At 41.9% G+C, this 16,895-nt stretch overlaps 9 non-coding genes and 3 pseudogenes across 9 annotated transcripts; all 12 read right to left on the reverse strand.

Moving 5' to 3' along the window:
- Positions 1 to 349: 349 nt before the first annotated feature.
- Positions 350 to 468, reverse strand: LOC142507872 (5S ribosomal RNA). Its single transcript, XR_012806113.1, has one exon. It is a non-coding gene; the product is annotated as a 5S ribosomal RNA (ribosomal RNA).
- A 576-nt stretch (positions 469 to 1,044) lies between these two features.
- On the reverse strand, positions 1,045 to 1,162 carry LOC142507102 (5S ribosomal RNA). Its single transcript, XR_012805367.1, has one exon. It is a non-coding gene; the product is annotated as a 5S ribosomal RNA (ribosomal RNA).
- A 683-nt stretch (positions 1,163 to 1,845) lies between these two features.
- LOC142510647 (5S ribosomal RNA) lies at positions 1,846 to 1,964 on the reverse strand (annotated as a pseudogene).
- An 803-nt stretch (positions 1,965 to 2,767) lies between these two features.
- On the reverse strand, positions 2,768 to 2,884 carry LOC142512272 (5S ribosomal RNA; annotated as a pseudogene).
- A 683-nt stretch (positions 2,885 to 3,567) lies between these two features.
- LOC142506897 (5S ribosomal RNA) lies at positions 3,568 to 3,686 on the reverse strand. Its single transcript, XR_012805171.1, has one exon. It is a non-coding gene; the product is annotated as a 5S ribosomal RNA (ribosomal RNA).
- Positions 3,687 to 4,480: 794 nt separating this feature from the next.
- On the reverse strand, positions 4,481 to 4,599 carry LOC142509252 (5S ribosomal RNA). The gene has a single exon (XR_012807436.1). It is a non-coding gene; the product is annotated as a 5S ribosomal RNA (ribosomal RNA).
- An 805-nt stretch (positions 4,600 to 5,404) lies between these two features.
- On the reverse strand, positions 5,405 to 5,523 carry LOC142511078 (5S ribosomal RNA; annotated as a pseudogene).
- Positions 5,524 to 6,150: 627 nt separating this feature from the next.
- Positions 6,151 to 6,269, reverse strand: LOC142517485 (5S ribosomal RNA). Its single transcript, XR_012813229.1, has one exon. It is a non-coding gene; the product is annotated as a 5S ribosomal RNA (ribosomal RNA).
- A 7,629-nt stretch (positions 6,270 to 13,898) lies between these two features.
- On the reverse strand, positions 13,899 to 14,017 carry LOC142514537 (5S ribosomal RNA). Its single transcript, XR_012810426.1, has one exon. It is a non-coding gene; the product is annotated as a 5S ribosomal RNA (ribosomal RNA).
- Positions 14,018 to 14,697: 680 nt separating this feature from the next.
- Positions 14,698 to 14,816, reverse strand: LOC142506694 (5S ribosomal RNA). Its single transcript, XR_012804977.1, has one exon. It is a non-coding gene; the product is annotated as a 5S ribosomal RNA (ribosomal RNA).
- Positions 14,817 to 15,485: 669 nt separating this feature from the next.
- On the reverse strand, positions 15,486 to 15,606 carry LOC142509127 (5S ribosomal RNA). The gene has a single exon (XR_012807314.1). It is a non-coding gene; the product is annotated as a 5S ribosomal RNA (ribosomal RNA).
- A 681-nt stretch (positions 15,607 to 16,287) lies between these two features.
- LOC142517467 (5S ribosomal RNA) lies at positions 16,288 to 16,406 on the reverse strand. The gene has a single exon (XR_012813213.1). It is a non-coding gene; the product is annotated as a 5S ribosomal RNA (ribosomal RNA).
- Positions 16,407 to 16,895: the final 489 nt, after the last annotated feature.

Below are 16,895 nucleotides of genomic sequence, written 5' to 3' on the forward strand. Positions count from 1 at the left end.
GAATGTAAAGCTATTATTATACCTGGGATACGATAAAATGGAACCGGACTCGAATTTCGAACTTCCTAAGCGGATTTCTCGAGGAAACGGAAGCTTAACAGAAGCGGAAAATCGCAAATTAGAGGGTCTTCGAGAAAGAATTCGGCTAAACTCTCGCCTGCTCATTGCGGAGTAATGAGTCTCGTTCGTTTGCCCGTTTACAATCAAATTAGGCTAAAAATTTGTCCAAATCCGGCAGTGCCCGAGCTACGTTGATTTCACATGTTTTATCTGGTCCCGATCGAGATTCAGAGGATTTGAGCCAAAAATCGTCTGTCTACAAGTAATCAAAAATAGAAAAATACGAAAAAGGGTGCAACACGAGGACTTCCCAGGGGGTCACCCATCCTAGTACTGGTCTCTCCCAAGCACGCTTAACTTCGGAGTTCTGACGGGATCTGTTGCATTAGTGCTGGTATGATCGCACCGGACATTGAGTGGGATGTTTATTCTTATATCCCTCGAGTACGTGTGGAGCTGGCGGCGATGGAGAACACGCGGCACTGCTCTCGCCCAATCAGAACCATGAAGTTAAGCGTTCTGGCGCGATGGCAGAGCTAGGATGGGTGACCTCCCTGAGCAGTCCTCGTGTCGCGACCGTTTAATCTGCGTCATACCCTTCCGCACAAAACCGGTTTACGACAACAAAAATCGCTAAATGTTCCCAGAAAATAGAAAAAAAAAGAAGAAGAAAATGGAACCGTAATAGAATTTCAGACTTCCTAAATGGATTTCTCGAGGAAACGGAAGCTTAACAGAAGCGGAAATCGCAAATTTGAGGGTCTTTGAGAAGGAATTCGGCTAAAATCTTGCCAGCTCATTGCGGAGTAATAAGTCTCTTTCGTTTGCCCGTTTACAATCAAATTAGGCTACAATTTTGTCCAAATCCGACAGTGCCCGAGCCACGTTGATTTCAAATGTCTTATCTGGTCCCGATCGAGATTCAAATGATTTGAGCCGAAAATCGTCTGTCAACAAGTAATCAAAAATAGAAAAATACAAAAAAGGGTGTAACACGAGGACTTCCCAGGGGTCACCCATCCTAGTACTGCTCTCGCCTAAGCACGCTTAACTTCGTAGTTCTGATGGGATCCGGTGCTTTAGTGCTGGTATGATCGCACCCGACATTGAGTGGGATGTTTATTCTTATATCCCTCGAGTACGTGTGGAGCAAGCGGTGATGGACAACACGCGGCACTGCTCTCTCCCAATCAGAACAGTCAAGTTAAGTGTTCTGGCGCGATGGCAGATCTAGGATGGGTGACCTCCCTAGGCAATCCTCGTGTCGCGACCGTTTACGTAAATTATGGATAAAACAGTCGAAATAATTGTTTTTAATGTGTTAACCGTCTCCGGAGTAATCTGCGTCATACCATTCCGCACAGAACCGGCTCACGACAACAAAAATCGCTAAATGTTCCCAGAAAATAGAAAAAAAATAAGAAGAAGAAAATAGCGAATGTAAACCTATTATTATGCCTACGATACGATAAAATGGAACAGGAATCAAATTTCAAACGTCCTAAGAGGATTTCTCGAGGAAACGGAAGTTCAACAGAAGCGGATGATCGCAAATTAGAGGGTCTTAGAGAAGGAATTCGGCTAAACTCTCGCCAGCTCATTGCGGAGTAAAGAGTCTCGTTCGTTTGCCCGTTTACAATCAAATTAGACTACAATTTTTTCCAAATCCTGCAGTGCCCGAGCCACGTTTATTTAACATGTTTTATCTCGTCCCGATCGAGATTCAAATGATTTGAGCCGAAAATCGTCTGTCAACAAGTAATCAAAAATAGAAAAATACGAAAAGAGGTGCAACACGAGGACTTCCCAAGGGGTCACCCATCCTATTACTGCTCTCGCCCAAGCATGCATAATTTCGAAGTTCTGATGGGATCCGATGCATTAGTGCTGGTATGATCGCACCCGACATTGAATGGGATGTTTATTCTTATATCCTTTGAGCACATGTGGAGCAGGCGGCGATGGACAACACGCGGCACTGCTCTCACCCAATCAGAACCATGAAGTTAAGCGTTCTGGCGCGATGGCAGAGCTAGGATGGGTGACCTCCCTGAGCAGTCCTCGTGTCGCGACCGTTTACGTAAATTAAGGCTAAAACAATCGAAATACTTGTTTTTAAAGAGTTAACCGTCTCCAGAGCAATCTGCATCATACCCTTCCCCACAGAACCGGCTCACGACAACAAAAATCGCTAAATGTTCCCACAAAATAGAAAAAAAAATTAGAAAAATAAAATAACGAATGTAAAGCTATTATTATGCCTCGGATACGATAAAATGGAACAAGAATCGAATTTCAAACTTCCTAAGCGGATTTCTCGAGGAAACGGAAGTATAACAGAAGCGGATAATTGCAAATTAGAGGGTCTTAGAGAAAGAATTCGGCTAAACTCTCGCTAGCTCATTGCGGAGTAATGAGTCTCGTTCGTTTGCCCGTTTACAATCTAATTAGGCTACAATTTTGTCCAAATCAGGCAGTGCCCATGCTACGTTGATTTAACATGTTTTATCTGGTCCTGATCGAGATTCAGATGATTTGAGCCGAAATTTGTCTATCAACATGTAATTAAAAATGGAAAAACACGAAAAGGGGTGCAACACGAGGACTTCCTAGGGAGTCACCCATCCTAGTACTGCTCTCGCCCAAGCACGCTTAACTTCAGCCGAAAATCGTCTGTCAACAAGTATTCAAAAATAGAAAAACACATAGGGTTCATCACGAGGACATCCCAGGGGGTCTCCCATCCTAGTACTGCTCTCGCCCAAGCACGCTTAACCTCGGAGTTCTAATGATCCGGTGCATTAGGGCTGGTATGATCGCACCCGACATTGGGTGGGATGTTTATTCTTATATCCCTCGAGTACGTGTGGAGCGGGCGGCGATGGACAACATGCGGCACTGCTCTCGCCCAATCAGAACCACGAAGTTAAGCGTTCTGGCGCGATGACAGAGCTAGGATGGGTGACCTTCCTTTGCATTTCTTGTGACGCGATCGTTTACGTAAATTATGGCTAAAACAGTCGAAATAATTGTTTTGAATGAGTTAACCATCTCCAGAATAATCTGCGTCATACCCTTCCGCACAGAACCGGCTCACGACAACAAAAATCGCTAAATGTTCCCAGAAAATAGAAAAAAAATAAGAAGAAGAAAATAGCGAATTTAAAGCTATTATTATGCCTTGGATACGATAAAATGGAACAGGAATCAAATTTCAAACTTTCTATGAGGATTTCTCGAGGAAACAAAAGTTTAACAGAAGCGGAAAATTGCAAATTAGAGGGTCTTAGAGAAGCAATTCGGCTAAACTCTCGCCAGCTCCTTGCGGAGTAAGGAGTCTCCTTCGTTTGCCCGTTTACAATCAAATTAGACTACAATTTTTTCAAAATCCGGCAGTGCCCGAGCCACGTTGATTTCACATGTTTTATCTGGTCCCGATCGAGATTAAGATGATTTGAGCCGAAAATCGTCTGTCAACAAGTAATCAAAAATAGAAAAACAGGAAAAGTGGTGCAACACGAGGACTTCCCAGGGGGTCACCAATCCTAGTACTGCTCTTGCCCAAGCACGCTTAACTTCGGAGTTCTGATGGGATCCGGTGCATTAGTGCTGGTATGATCTCACCCGACATTGAGTGGGATGTTTATTCTTATATCCTTCGACTACATGTGGAGCGGGCGGCGATGGACAACACGCGGCACTGCTCTCGCCCAATCAGAACCATGAAGTTAAGCGTTTTGGCGCGATGGCAGAGCTAGGATGGGTGACCTCCCTGAGCAGTCCCCGTTTACGTAAATTAAGGCTAAAACAATCGAAATAATTGTTTTTAATGAGTTAACCGTCTCCATAGTAATCTGCATCATACCCTTCCGCACAGAACCGGCTCACGACAACAAAAATCGCTAAATGTTCCAAGAAAATAGAAAAAAAATAAGAAAAAGAAAATAATGAATGTAAAGCTATTATTATGCCTGGGATACGATAAAATGGAACCAGAATCTAATTTCAAACTTCCTAATCGGATTTCTCGAGGAAACGGAAGTTTAACAGAAGCGGAAAATTGCAAATTAGAGGGTCTTAAAGAAAGAATTCGGCTAAACTCTCGCTAGCTCATTGCGGAGTAACGAGTCTCGTTCGTTTGCCCGTTTACAATCTAATTAGGCTACAATTTTGTCCAAATCCAGCAGTGCCCGTGCTACATTGATATCACATGTTTTATCTGGTCCTGATCGAGATTCAGATGATTTGAGCCGAAATTCGTCTGTCAACAAGTAATTAAAAATGGAAAAACACGAAAAGGGGTGCAACACGAGGACTTCCTAGGGGGTCACCCATCCTTGTACTGCTCTCGTCCAAGCACGCTTAACTTCAGCCGAAAATCGTCTGTCAACAAGTAATCAAAAATAGAAAAACACGAAAAAAGGTGAAACACGAGGACTTCCCAGGGGGACACCCATCCTAGTACTGCTCTCGCCCAGGCACGCTTAACTTCGGAGTTCTGATGGGGTCCGATGCATTAGTGCTAGTATGATCGCATCCGACATTTAGTGGGATGTTTATTCTTATATCCTTCGAGTACATGTGGAGCGGGCGGCGATGGACAACACGCGGTACTGCTCTCGCCCAATCAGAACCATGAAGTTAAGCGTTCTGGCGCGATGACAGAACTAGGATGGGTGACCTTCCTGAGCAGTCCTCATGTCGCGACCGTTTACGTAAATTAAGGATAAAACAATCGAAATAATTGTTTTTAATGAGTTAACCGTCTCCAGAGTAATCTGCATCATACCCTTCCGCACAGAACCGGCTCACGACAACAAAAATCGCTAAATGTTCCCAGAAAACAGAAAAAAAAATAAGAAGAAGAAAATAACGAATGTAAAGCTATTATTAAGCCTGGGATACGATAAAATGGAAACGGAATCGAATTTCGAACTTCCTAAGCGGATTTCTCGAGGAAACGGAAGCTTAACAGAAGCGGAAAATTGCAAATTAGAGGCTCTTAGAGAAAGAATTCGGCTAAACTCTCGCCAGCTCATTGCGGAGTAATGATTCTCGTTCGTTTGCCCATTTACAATCTAGTTAGGCTACAATTTTGTCCAAATCCGGCAGTGCCCGAGCTACGTTGATTTCACATGTTTTATCTTTTCCTGATCGAGATTCAGATGATTTGAGCCGAAATTCGTCGGTCAACAAGCATTAAAAATGAAAAAACACGAAAAGGGGTGCAACACGAGGACTTCCTAGGGGGTCACCCATCCTAGTACTGTTCTCGCCCAAGCACGCTTAACTTCAGCCAAAAATCGTCTGTCAACAAGTAATCAAAAATATAAAAACACGAAAAAGGGTGAATCACGAGGACATCCCAGGAGGTCACCCATCCTAGTACTACTCTCGCCCAAGCACGCTTAACTTCGGAGTTCTGATGGGATCCGGTGCATTTTAACTGGTATGATTGAACCCGACATTGAGTGGGATGTTTATTCTTACATCCTTCGAGTACGTGTGGAGCGGGCGGCGATGGAAAACATGCGGCACTGCACTCGCACAATCAGAACCACGAAGTTAAGCGTTCTGGCACGATGACCGAGCTAGGATGGGTGACCTCCCTGGGCATTCCTCGTGTCGCGACCGTTTACGTAAATTATGGCTAAAACAGTCGAAATAATTGTTTTTAATGAGTTAACCATCTCCAGAATAATCTGCATCATACCCTTCTACACAAAACCGGCTCACGACAAAAAAAATCGCTAAATGTTCCTAGAAAATAGAAAAAAAATAAAAAGAAGAAAATAGCGAATGTAAAGCTATTATTATGCCTAAGATACGATAAAATGGAACATGAATCAAATTTCAAACTTCCTATGAGTATTTCTCGAGGAAACGAAAGTTTATAAGAAGCGGAAAATCGAAAATTAGAGCGTCATAGAGAAGGAATTCGGCTAAACTCTCGCCAGCTCATTGCGGAGTAAGGAATCTCGTTCGTTTGCCCGTTTCCAATTAAGTTTTATCTGGTCCCGATCGAGATTCAGATGATTTGAGCCGAAAATCGTCTGTCAACAAGTAATCAAAAATAGAAAAACACAAAAAGGGGTGCAACACGAGGACTTTCCAGGGGGTAGCCCATCCTAGCACTGCTCTCGCCCAAGCACGCTTAACTTCGGAGTTCTGATGGGATCCGGTGCATTAGTGCTGGTATGATCGTACCCGACATTGAGTGGGATGTTTATTCTTATATCCTTCGAGTACATGTGGAGCGGGCGGCGATGGACAACACGCGGCACTGTTCTCGCCCAATCAGAACACTGAAGTTAACCGTTCTGGCGCGATGGCAGAGCTAGGATGGGTGACCTCCCTGAGCAGTCCTTGTGTCGCGATCGTTTACGTAAATTAAGGCTAAAACAATCGAAATAATTATTTTTAATGAGTTAACCGTCTCTAGAGTAATCTGCATCATACCCTTCAGAACAGAACCGGCTCACGACAACAAAAATCGCTAAATGTTAGCAGAAAATAGAAAAAAAATAAGAAGAAGAAAATAACGAATGTAAAGCTATTATTATGCCTGGGATATGATAAAATAGAACTAAAATCGAATTTCAAACTTCCTAAGCGGATTTCTCGAGGAAACGGAAGTTCAACAGAAGCGGAAAATTGCAAATTAGAGGGTCTTAGAGAAAGAATTCGGCTAAACTCTCGCTAGCTCATTGCGGAGTAATGAGTCTCGTTCGTTTGCCCGTTTACAATCTAATTAGGCAACAATTTTGTCCAAATCCGGGTGTGGGGGATCGGACGCTAATCATGTTTCTTAATCATCATTGGGACTAATTAATCAATTATAAAAGAGGGTCTAAATTTTTTTTAAAATGCGGAACGTAAGGAAAGAAAACGTATATACATCTCAGTATAAAAGTACAAGTCCTGTACCACATACATTTATTCAACTAAGGTTTAACAGCTAATATCAAGTGTCCAACCCTATCTCTAATCCAAGTCCGGAGCCTCCACTCTAATCACGATCTTTCCTCATCTCCTCGACCCTGAGCCTGTCCCACCTGTTGTCATGCACACATACAAAACAAGACAACAGCCGGATAACTCCGGTGAGAATAAATCCCTGTATAAACAATGTAAACATGCAATCATATAAAAACTTATACAAAAGCATATAACAAATATCATTCACATGCAGCCAATCAACAAACATGTATGATATCAAAACTGTAAATCAACTAGTCGTATCAGACTTGACTCAAACAACGCGTCGTCTCAGACTTGACTCATTCCTAATCTAGGGATCCCGGTTTTGAATATTGAGAATTATATCGAATCTTAGTCGATAGGAATGACCCAACCCTAAACGGCATCGATATAATTCCTATATCCAGTGTCTGGGCGAAACAGCCGCAGAATTGACGAATCATTCAAGGATTAAGCGAATCAGCCAATAATTAGACGAATCAGTCAGGGACTAGGCGAATCATCCGATGACTAGGCGAATCAGCCAGTAGCTATGACTAAACGAATCAGTAGTCAAAACATGCAGTGGCTATAAATCAATAGACTACAAACATCAATCTCATTAACTACAAATATCAATGCAGTAAACTAGGTATGTGATTTAGGGAAACTCGAGTCAAACCTCACTCGAGTTGTGCAATCCCAACTCAACATTAATTTATACCTTTCTTTCTGTCACTCTGACTCTGTCAAAGTCTCGAACTCAAAGCCTGACAATATCAATCTGGCAATAACAATATCGAGGAGTATAATATCAACACATTACTCCAATCAAATCTGTTCTGCTCAATACTCAATCTAATTCACTATCGATGGCATAACGGTACAATATCGGTATACCCAACAATACCATATTAGTCAGATATCACTTCCAATATCTCATAATCGATAACAATTCAATTATGATATCAAATCGACTCCAAAACTACTCTGAAAATCATAACAATTTCATATGATATCTGTTCTCCAGTCCGGTTTCGATTATACAATGTCTAATATCGCAAGAACATCATATATGAATCATATCCGATTCCTTCAACAACATAATTTCAAATAATATCAAAACGTAGCAAAACTTACGTCCAGTTGAAGCCTGCGTCGATAGGAACACAGTACTGAAGTCGGATTCAAAATCGGACGGGCGGAACGTTCACAAATCACAAATCTATACGCTAAAAGGCGTAAGGATTTCTTAGAGAAATCCTCGACTCTTCCTGCTAAATTCTGAAGAAGGAAACTTATATATATATATATATATATATATATCTCTCATGCATGTAAAGATATGTGTCCCATTCTCCCTGATTTTCAGTCGGCGCTCGGGCGGTTATAAACTACCGCTCGGGCGCCGAACACTCTGCCCGGTACTCGGCTTGTTATCCATTGGCGCTCGGGCGGTAATTTTCTACCGCTCGGGCGCCACAGGTTCTGCCCAAATAGTATTCTTATTGAACACTGGCGCTCGGGCGGTCATTTCCTACCGCTCGGGCGCCAACAGTTCTGTCCAAACATTGTACTTTTCATATGTTTTGCCCAATCTGGTCTCGAAATGGCCCGGCTATAATCACCTCAATTCTTAATCAATAATCTTAGATTAACAGAATCAAAATCTCGGGCATTACATTTCTCACCCCCTAAGATTTGATTTCGTCCCCGAAATCACAGGCAATCAAATTAGATATCAGAAAGAAATGTATAGCAGAAGCTGAATCAAAATACTCACATCAGTGAAATAAATCAGGAAATCTCTGTCTCATATCAGACTCGGTTTCCCAAGTAGCTTTATCGATGTCATGACGACTCCACTGAATCTTCACAAGTGGAATAGTCTTCGTTCTGAGCTACTTTTCTTTACGATCAATAATCTGAATCGGTTTTTCGAAATAGCTCAATGTCTCATTCAATTCAACTTCGTCTGGTTGAATCATATGGGAAGTATCTTGCATGTACTTCTGCCATAAAACTACATGAGAGACATCATGTATTCCGGATAATGAAAGCGGTAAAGTGAGTCGATAGGCACGATCTCCTATCTTCTCAAGAATCTCATACGGCCCAATCTATCGTGGAGACAACTCCCCTTTCTTGCCAAATCGGACAATTCATCTGAAAGGTGAAATTTTCAAAAATACTCGGTTTCCAGCCTCAAATACCAACGGTCGTCGTCGGACATTGGCATATTTGGCTTGTCTGTCTTGGGCTGCCTTCATTTTCTTCTAAATCAGCTTCACTTTTTCAGTCATATCTCTGATCATGCCAGGTCGATATCAGGAACCTCAGAGATATCATCCCAATAAAGAGGGGATCAACATTTCATTTCGTACAACGCTTCGAAAGAAGTCATTTCAATACTCGTCTGATAGCTGTGGTTGTACGATAATTCACAAATGACAATAAATCATGTCAACTAGTGCTAAAATCCAGCACTACAGTTCTTGGATATTCTCCGATATCTGGATAGTTTGCTCCGACTATCCGTCAATCTATAGACGATAGGTGAAGGAGTTTATAATATATTCTGCCAAAAATACAAAATCAACCGAAAATCATCGTGTGATATAGTCAATTTTGGCATTCAATGCAGTCTAATCACTCTTCTGACATAACTCTTGATCGTCTGATCTTATCTGTACATCATCCTGTACACCTAATATATGCATATTCAAGCATTCTATCAATTATAATCATAATCACATCGCATCACAGTCTTAGGAAAATTTCGATATTTTCGTCACCAATCCATCGAAATGTACCCTCATTTCTATTTAAGTATCAATAATCGGTATAACCCATCTCCTGGTTTCTATATTTCTGTCTTTATCTGTAGGTAATTAGACATTCCAGTACAAACTCTGTCATATCTACTCTCATCTGTTTCTATCAACATCTTTTCAACTATCAAAATGCATACTGAATAAGTTATTGCACACTGTCTGGCAATATTTATCATTTTAAATTCGGAACATTTGGAACAACATATTGGTTATTCATATACAAGGCAGTATTACTTACCTGATTCAAACCCAGATTCAAACAACAGCAAGCTTCAATCAGATTCAAAACATCACTCATCGGTACTGATCTGCTAAACTCATAAACCGCAAATGTTTGACACTGATATCCACCTCGGCCAACTAATTCCGGTTTAACTCTGCTAAATTCAACAGATATAACATCTTCAGATATAACACACCCTGAATGTAATCTGTCTCAAGCAGGATGCAATCTGTTTCTGATATCAAATCAAGGCTAAAATCAATCTCTCTGATTGGAATCGAATCAGAAGTCTTATCGGGGAAAACATTATTAACTTTCTTATCATTGGTAAATCAGCCAATGATAGACTCAACTTCAGTAAATCAACCGAATACATAAGGAGTCCCTCTGTTCCTTTCTGTAATAATCGAGTTATAGATAGTACGAATTATCAAAGGAATTCTCAATCTAGAATCCTTATCGTACACTATTCATCCCTTGGCCATCTCAGGTCCGATTTTCACCATCTTCTGGAACTAATCTAGGGTAGCTCTGTACTTGGTCAGCATATCAATATCAGTAATGCAGTCTCAAAACCAGACAACACTAGGACAATACAAGCTACCACACGATCTAACTCAATCTCATTCTCATCCTACTATAGTATACGATATTTTACAGAATTCACTGATATAAAAACTCTCCCCAACTAGTCAAGAGATACACTACAGTAGAATAAAGCTTCAACAGGCAATGCATGACTCAATGCAAATCGTTCAGAAATAAACATATGGGAAGCATCCGTATTTATCAATACAAAAGGAGGATAACTACATCAAGAACAGTTACCTGCAACATCATCATCTGGTGCTTCCTGAGCCTGCTCCTCAGTCAAAGCAAATACTCTGGCCTGCTGTCTAGGAGGCTGGCCAACTGTCTGACTTCCTCCTGGCCTCTACTGTGACTGAGATGGTGCTGGCTGAAATGAAGGAACAGCAGCTGATCGTCTACTCCACTGTGCCGCTGATCCAGATGATTCGGCTCTCTAGGATCCTTGAGAACCCTTCTGTGGACACACTCTGGCAAAATGTCCCTGTTGTTTGCAGAAGTGGCAACTACCAAGTACTCCTTGGCATTGCTCAGTGGAATGTCTCCCTCCACAATTTCCGCAGTAAACGCCGGTATAACTCTGTTCGGAACCACTGGAGCTAGCAGAACTGCCGCCAGACTTCTTAAACTGCTTTCCTCTAGCCTTCAGAAAATCTTTCTTTCTACCACTGCTACTGTCACTCTCAAATCGGGGAGGTGGTTGCTGTAATCTCGATTCTAGGGGAACAGATGCAGCTCCTCTCTGCCTTATCAGGCCCGCTTCAGCGCCCTTTGCTCTATTCATGGCATCAGCAAGGTTATTCGGTCGCCCTTTGTTCACCAATGTAAATATATCGGGATTCAAGCCATTGATGAACTGATCAGCAACGGCTTTGTCATTTCCAGCCACATGGGGAGCAAACTTCAATAAGGTAGAGAACTTGGTCACATATTCTTCAATGTTCAGCTGACCCTGTCTCAAATTGGCAAATTCCGCCCCCTTATCTTTTCTATACGACACTGGGAAAAATCTTTGATAAAACTCAGTTTTAAATACATCCCAAGTAATAGTCGTACCCCGATGCTCCAAGGCCTTCTTCATCGTAATCCACCAGTTCTTTGCAACATCAAGCAACTGGTGCCCAATCAATTTAATTCGGCGCTCATCACTGTACTCCAGTGAATCAAACATCATCTCAATGTTATCTAACCAACTTTCACACTCAACTGATGTCTCAGTACCCTTCAGTGTCGGTGGTTTGAACGACTGAAACCTTTTCAATAATGTCTCCATTGGAGTGGCTGTAACATCCATTGGAGGATTCGATGTGCTACCCTGTTCTGGTATTCTTCGAGGAGGCATATCTGAATATCAAAAGGATTAGTAACCCCAATCCAACAAACCTGTTTCAATTCAGTCCCTCCTCCGATCATCTTACTGCTGATCAAGAATCGGTTCAAATTCGTTCCCAATAATACATATTACACAATCGAATCAGATAAGTCAAGTAACATGTATTATATAAAGCAGTAAAGCATACTAGCAATCACAAGCAAGGAAAGAAAACTCAATCTACCTCGCTCACTAGCTTCTATCTCAGTCTAAAGGATCTATCGCTCTGATACCACCTGTTGTGGGGGCCCGGACGCTAATCATGTTCTTAATCATCATTGGGACTAATTAATCAATTATAAAACAGGGTCTAAATTTTTTTTAAAATGCGGAACGTAGTGAAATAAAACGTATATACATCTCAGTATAAAAGTACAAGTCCTGTACCACATACATTTATTCAACTAAGGTTTAACAGCTAATATCAAGTGTCCAACCCTATCTCTAATCCAAGTCCGGAGCCTCCACTCTAGTCACGATCTTTCTTCATCTCCTCGACCCTGAGCCTGTCCCACCTGTTGTCATGCACACATACAAAACAAGACAATAGCCGGATAACTCCGGTGAGAATAAATCCCAGTATAAACAATGTAAACATGCAATCATATAAAAACATATACAAAAGCATATAACAAATATCATTCACATGCAGCCAATCAACAAACATGTATGATATCAAAACTGTAAATCAACTAGTCGTATCAGCCATAGAATTGACGAATCAGTCAAGGATTAAGCGAATCAGCCAATAATTAGACGAATCAGTCAGGGACTAGGCGAATCATCCGATGACTAGGCGAATCAGCCAGTAGCTAGGCAACTCAGCCGATAGCTAGACGAATCAGTCTATGACTAAACGAATCAGTAGTCAAAACATGCAGTGGCTATAAATCAATGGACTACAAACATCAATCTCATTAACTACAAATATCAATGCAGTAAACTAGGTATGTGATTTAGGGAAACTCGAGTCAAACCTCACTCGAGTTGTGCAATCCCAACTCAACATTAATTTATACCTTTCTTTCTGTCACTCTGACTCTGTCAAAGTCTCGAACTCAAAGCCTGACAATATCAATCTGGCAATAACAATATCGAGGAGTATAATATCAATACATTACTCCAATCAAATCTGTTCTGCTCAATACTCAATCTAATTCACTATCGATGGCATAACGGTACAATATCGGTATACCCAACAATACCATATTAGTCAGATATCACTTCCAATATCTCATAATCGAATTCAAAATCGGACGGGCGGAACGTTCACAAATCACAAATCTATACGCTAAAAGGCGTAAGGATTTCTTAGAGAAATCCTCGACTCTTCCTGCTAAATTCTGAAGAAGGAAACTTATATATATATATATATATATATATATATATCTCATGCATGTAAAGATATGTGTCCCATTCTCCCTGATTTTCAGTCGGCGCTCGGGCAGTTATAAACTACCGCTCGGGCGCCGAACACTCTGCCCGGTACTCGGCTTGTTATCCATTGGCGCTCGGGCGGTAATTTTCTACCGCTCGGGCACCACAGGTTCTGCCCGAATGCTATTCTTATTGAACATTGGCGCTCGGGCGGTCATTTCCTACCGCTCGGGCGCCAACAGTTCTGTCCAAATATTGTACTTTTCATATGTTTTGCCCAATCTGGTCACGAAATGGCCCGGCTATAATCACCTCAATTCTTAATCAATAATCTAAGATTACCAGAATCAAAATCTCGGGCATTACACCGGGAGTGCCCGTGCTACGTTGATTTCACATGTTTTATCTGGTCCTGATCGAGATTCAGATGATTTGAGCCAAAATTCGTCTGTCAACAAGTAATAAAAATACAATAACACGAAAAGGGGTTCAACACGAGGACTTCCTAGGGGGTCACCCATCCTAGTACTGCTCTCGCCGAAGCACGCTTAACTTCGGAGTTCTGATGGGATCCGGTGCATTAGTGCTCGTATGATCGCACCCGACATTGAGTGGGATGTTTATTCTTATATCCCTCGAGTACGTGTGGAGCGGGCGCCGATGGACAACAAGTGGCACTGCTCTCGTCCAATCAGAACCATGAAGTTAAGCGTTCTGGCGCGATGACAGAGCTAGGATGGGTGACCTCCCTGGGCATTCCTCGTGTCGCGACCGTTTACGTAACTTAGGGCTAAAACAGTCGAAATAATTGTTTTTAATGAGTTAACCATCTCCAGAATAATCTGCGTCGTACTCTTCTGCACAAAACCGGCTCACGACAACAAAAATCGCTAAATGTTCCAAGAAAATAGAAAAAAAAGAAGAAGAAAATAGCGAATGTAAAGCTATTATTATGCATAGGATACGATAAAATGGAACCGGAATCGAATTTCAGACTTCCTAAACTAATTTCTCGAGGAAACGGAAGCTTAACAGAAGCGGAAAATAGCAAATTTGAGGGTCTTAGAGAAGGAATTCGGCTAAAATCTCGCCAGCTCATTGCAGAGTAATGAGTCTCTTTCGTTTGCCCGTTTACAATCAAATTAGGCTACAATTTTGTCCAAATCCGGTAGTGCCCTACCTACGTTGTCTTCACATGTCTTATCTGGTCCCGATCGAGATTCAGATGATTTGAGCCGAAAATCGTCTGTCAACAAGTAATCAAAAATAGAAAAACACGAAAAGGGCTGCAACACGAGGACTTCCCAGGGGGTCACCATTCCTAGTACTTCTCTCGCCCTAGCACGCTTAACTTCAGAGTTCTGATGGGATCCGATGCATTAGTGCTGGTATGATCGCACCCGACATTGAGTGGGATGTTTATTTTTATATCCCTCGAGTACGTGTGGAGCGGGCGGCGTTGGACAACATGCGGCACTGCTCTCGCCCAATCAGAACCATGAAGTTAAGCGTTCTGGCGCGATGGCAGAGCTAGGATGGGTGACCTCCCTGGGCAGTCCTTGTGTCGCCACCATTTACGTAAATTAAGGCTAAAACAGTAGAAATAATTGTTTTTAATGAGTTAACCATCTCCAGAGTAATCTGCATCATACCCTTCCGCACGACAAAAAAAATTGTTAAATGTTCCCAGAAAATAGAAAAAAAATAAGAAGAAGAAATAGCGAATGTAAAGCTATTATTATGCCTACGATACGATAAAATGGAACCGGAATCGAATTTTGAACTTCCTAAGCGGATTTCTCGAGGAAACAGAAGCTTAATAGAAGCTGAAAATCGCAAATTAGAGGGTCTTAGAGAAGGAATTGGGCTAAAATCTCGCCACCTTGTTGCGGAGTAATTATTCTCGTTTGTTTTCCCGTTTACAATCAAATTAGGCTACAATTTTGTCCAAATCCGGCAGTGCCCGAGCTACGTTGATTTCACATGTCTTATCTGGTCCCGATCAAGATTCCGATGATTTGAGCCGAAAATCGTCTGTCAACAAGTAATCAAAAATAGAAAAACACGAAAAGGGGTGCAACAGGAGGACTTTCCAGGGGGGGTCACCCTTCCTAGTACTTCTCTCGCCCTAGCACGCTTAACTTCGGAGTTCTGATGGGATCCGATGCATTAGTGCTGGTATGATCGCACCCGACATTGAGTGGGATGTTTATATTTATATCCCTCGAGTACATGTGGAGCGGGCGACGTTGGACAACATGCGGCACTGCTCTCGCCCAATCAGAACCATGAAGTTAAGCGTTCTGGCGCGATGGCAGAGCTAGGATGGGTGACCTCCCTGGGCAGTCCTCGTGTCGCGACCATTTACGTAAATTAAGGCTAAAACAGTCGAAATAATTGTTTTTAATGAGATAACCATCTTCGGAGTAATCAGCGTCATTCCCTTCCGCACAGAACCGGCTCACAACAACAAAAATCGCTAAATGTTCCCATAAAATAGAAAAAAATAAGAAGAATAAAATAACGAATGTAAAGCTATTATTATACTTGGGATACGATAAAATGGAACCGAAATCGAATTTTGAACTTCCTAAGCGGATTTCTCGAGGAAATGGAAGCTTAACAGAAGCGAAAAATCGCAAATTAGAGGGTCTTAGAGAAGGAATTCGGCTAAACTCTCGCCAAATCATTGCAGAGTAATGAATCTCGTTCGTTTGCCCATTTACAACCAAATTAGCCTACAATTTTGTCAAATCCGACAGTGCCCGAGCTACGTTGATTTCACATGTCTTATCTGATCACGATCAAGATTCAGATGATTTGAGCCGAAAATCGTCTGTCAACAAGTAATCCAAAATAGAAAAACACGAAAAGGGGTGTAACACGAGGACTTTCCAGGGGGTCACCCATCCTAGTACTGCTCTCGCCCAAGCACGCTTAACTTCGGATTTTTGATGGGATCCGGTGCATTAGTGCTGGTATGATCGCACCCGAAATTAAGTGGGATGTTTATTCTTATATTCCTCGAGTACGTGTGGAGCGGGCGGCGATGGACAACACGCGGCACTGCTCTCGCCCAATCAGAACCATGATGTTAAGCGTTCTGGCGCAATGGCAGAGCTAGGTTGGGTGACCTCTTTGGGCAGTTCTCGTGTCGCAACCGTTTACGTAAATTATGGATAAAACAGTCGAAATAATTGTTTTTAATGAGTTAACCGTCTCTGGAGTAATCTGCGTCATACCCTTCCGCACAGAACCGGCTCACGATAACAAAAATCGCTTAATGTTCCCAGAAAATAGAAAAAAATAAGAAGATGAAAATAACAAATGTAAAGCTATTATTATGCTTGGGATACGATAAAATGGAACCGAAATCGAATTTCGAACTTCCTAAGCGGATTTCTCGAGGAAACGAAAGCTTAACAGAAGCGGAAAATCGCAAATTAGAGGGTCTTAGAGAAGGAATTCGGCTAAAATCTCG

Source organism: Primulina tabacum, chromosome 10 (genome assembly GCF_025594145.1).
Source record: "Primulina tabacum isolate GXHZ01 chromosome 10, ASM2559414v2, whole genome shotgun sequence".
Classification (NCBI taxonomy): domain Eukaryota; kingdom Viridiplantae; phylum Streptophyta; class Magnoliopsida; order Lamiales; family Gesneriaceae; genus Primulina; species Primulina tabacum.